This window comes from Atta colombica, unplaced genomic scaffold (assembly GCF_001594045.1).
Source record: "Atta colombica isolate Treedump-2 unplaced genomic scaffold, Acol1.0 scaffold210, whole genome shotgun sequence".
NCBI lineage: Eukaryota > Metazoa > Arthropoda > Insecta > Hymenoptera > Formicidae > Atta > Atta colombica.
The window spans coordinates 2,456,171-2,460,264 of NW_017259306.1; positions in this window are offsets into that span (position 1 = coordinate 2,456,171).

Genomic DNA, 4,094 nt, shown 5'->3' on the forward strand with positions numbered 1-4,094 from the left:
TGCACCATTTGCTGATATCAAATCTTACGAATTATATATATCATTAGAGTTAAGTAAATAACAAAAGAGAGTACTTGCATTTTATTTTTTAATTTAGAATTTAATTTGACGGCTGTTGACATCAAATTTTTTATACAAATGATATATATCATTAGAATTAAGTAAATAATAAAGATAATACTACTTGGATTTTACTTTTTAATTTGATACATTAGTTTTTTTCAATATGTATCATCTAAGTTTTATCATATTTAGATTTTACCGTAAAATAGTTTCATTGGATGAGTATATGCTTTTATAGCGCCTTTTTTATCTTTTTTTTAAAAAGGTTAGTACATAATTTTAAAAAAACCTGCTTCTCATCGTTTTATAATGGTAATATAAAAATGTCAAGGTATCTAATAGCATTTAACTGCATTAAAATTTTATAGAATTTAACTTCGCGCCATTGCTGATAAGAGAATACAGCATTGTTTTATATTTAAGGAACTCTTAATCTTTCTGATGTAAAGATTTCAAATCATATTAATGATATTATTTTTTAAATTATCAAATGATTTTGATCATATGTGATATATATATTGCTAATAAACATAAGGTATAAGTACTTTCCGTATACGGCGTTCTGATATACTGCCAATACACACTGCCTGTACTGAAACAATAAAATCTAGTTCACAGTAAATATACTACAGATCTTCAGTGTACTTGCAGTACTTGCAATTTATTTCGGGACGCCGCCCGATAGCACTTATACATATATGTTTGCTGGCAATATATGAACATATGGAAAAACCACTTGATAATTTAAAAGTTATTAAAAGTATATTAAAAGTGTACTTTGAGACCTTTACATCAAAAAGATTAAGATTGCTTTGAATATATAAAACAATACTTTATACTCGTATATACCAGCTATGTGTAAAAGTATTAAGTATTTATTATAAAAGTATTAAGTATTTACAATTTCCTTACATTTTACGAAAATTTTATATACTTCACTTTTCATAAAATGCGGATATAGTAGATACATGTGAAGTGCGCATATAAAGGTTTTTTTGATTACAATAAATAGAAGAGTTCATATGAAATGAATTAAAGCTTGATGACACATTAAATTCATAATTAAACCTAGACAACGTGTCTAACTAATATAAATAAGAGTAGCGCTTAACGATTATAAAATTGATAATAAAGTAATAAATAAATATATAAACAGAGAAAACTAAAATACATTTTTATTTCTTTTTTCTTTGCATTTTAAAATAATGTGCAATTTTAAAATAGTTTTTTATCGATCTCTTGAAAAGTGAATGTGTATTTTTCCTACAGTTATTTCTACAATCGTTGATTTCAACGTAAACATACGAATAGTTTCAAAAATTATATTGATCAAAAATCACGTCAGTTTCTTGCGAATCAGGTTAAACACTATACATCCATAAAAAATCGTAAACAATTAATATCTCGTAAACTATCGCGTTTTGACGTGAAATTTTGCTTTCTTCTACTGCCTGAAGCTGGCCAAATTGCGACCGCACACGAACATGGACACTCATGCCTTTATATTATATGTGTTACGATGGCTCGCCACCGTATCCTCTCCATATGTCATAAAATGCCGTAAACGAGCCCAATCTGGTATCATTGCTTTCGGCGCGCCAAAAATACATGCATATGGGCTCATGCTTGTGTGTGTGACTATTTCGCCACATTTCGCCAGGCCGCCAACTGATTTTGAATCGCATGCTAACTACTCAGTAGCCTTAAATTTACTATTTACTATGAAGATTCTTTGTATCGGATATACTAGTATTACAAGGCGAAAGGACTTTGATGTGATCAAATTATTGAGAAAGTTATCTTGAACGAGATAAAAGTGCTGTCGTAAATATATTAATTATTTTTTATCGTGATATTATAGTAAGTTTTATAATCGCAAGTTAATAATAATTATAAATAAATACGATCTAAATCTAATTGTTGTTAGTATTTCATTTCGCTTTTCTCTTAACTTTCATATATCGGAAATATCGGTTTAGAAAAATTTGTGTTATCGTATTTATTTTCGATATTTTCGTATAATCTTGCATTACTAAATTTTATTATTAATTATGCTCCTATAATATAATTTTTATTATATTTCAAACAGCATTTATAATTGTACATTGTATTGCAAACAATTATTATAATTAAATAGTATTGAATTGTATAAAGAATTATAATAAAATATAATAGGGAGTTTTTGCAATTGTTTATCCAGATACGATGAACACTACATGGTCACGTACGTTGTCTTCTTCTTAACAACTAATTAAGAAAAGAAAAACGTGACTTTAGCATTCACTATATGTGGATTCACGTTATTGCAAAAACTCTATTATTAAAAATGTTATGCAATATAATTGCTAATTATTTTATCGTATTTCGCTAATCATAATGCAATATGATTAGCGAAAAATATAATAAAATAATTAGACATAAAAATAAAAAATAAATTTAAAATATACTTACCTGCAAAAATAGACTACTAAATTTATTAATAGCCCGTTTTTTTCAGGTGAGTACACTTACAAAGAAACGAGGACCGTATTAAAAATTGGGGACGGAGGGGCTTTAGAGATTGATTCATTTTTATTCATTTAAATTTTTTTACAATTTTAAATTAAATATAATTTACTTACAATTAGAAAAGTTCCAATTTTATTCAAATTGCAAATTGCAATATGATAAAGTAGCGCATTGGTCCGCTATGTTTCAAAAATTCCTGTTCTTACATTTGAATACCTATATATAATGTGTGTGTGTGTGTGTGTGCGTGTGTGTGCGCGCATGTGTATGTGTGTGTTATTTTTAAATTTCAACAATGTAATTAAAATTAGATATTTTAAAGATATTAACAAAAAAATTTCTTACATTCGATGCGTTCGGGAAGATGCTATAAGCACTACTTCATCTATCTTCGTTGTTTATTAGATGTAAAACAAGGATAGAATGACACAAATAGCGTTCCCCAAACGCATCTATTATATATCGCATATATTGGCTTTAAATCGAATGAAGCTCTGTTTTTTTGCATATGACGATACAAAGCAAAGGTTTTGTGTAGATATCGCTGATCTCTTATTGTATCCAGTTGTTGATCTCTCATTGTATCCAGTGTGCAATATTAAGACCAGTTCATAGTCGATTCTTATTTTGAGACAATCTTAATGTCCTAAGATGCTAATGTGCTCCGCACAATAAAAAGAACAGGGAACAGAAAATAAGAATTTCAACCTATCAAAAATCATATATTGTGGAATACACAGTTTCTAATAGATTGAAATTCTTTTCTGTTCTCTGGAGCGTCTAATACGGCTTTCTGATTGGTTCACGACATCTTAAGACTGTACTTAAATATAAGTACAAGTTCTGACTGTCAATACAGGCAGAGAGAAACTTGAATATTAATTTGATAGATTTTAGTTGTTTCAGCGATTTCAACGATTTACTTCCATCAGGAGAACCGCAAAAAAAAATGAATATTGTTGTGTAGTTTATATCTACTTTTTTAGAGGACGATAGAGCGCGGCGTTTTGCAATTACAGGAAAAAGGCCTTCATGTCCTCTCTTAGATATCTCTCTGATAGAACTCTCAGAAGATTCTTCATCACTCAAATCAGTTCTTCATTTTCTTTCTATCCATATCCATAATCTCTTGATTATCGAAAGCTGTGTTTTTTGTTTTTTGCCATACTAGACTTGACTACATAAAGCTTCTATTTTGCTTATACGTTTTCATTTATCAAATTAAAATCAGATATATTAATAATCAATATTTAATCTTTTCTTTTTGTATAATGTATCTGATTTGTAATAATTTATTTATAATAATTTACACACATATATGTTATATTATTTGTATTGCTTACAGAGCTGAGTAAAATACATCATTAAAGTATTTAAAATATAAAATGTATTTTTATATGCTCCGCTGACATACAATTGTATTTCAAATACAATTATATATTAGATGTGGGAAAAAGTTCGTGGCGTTTTTCCCGTTACATCTAACGGAAAAAACGCCACGAACTTAAGTACTTAATATATAT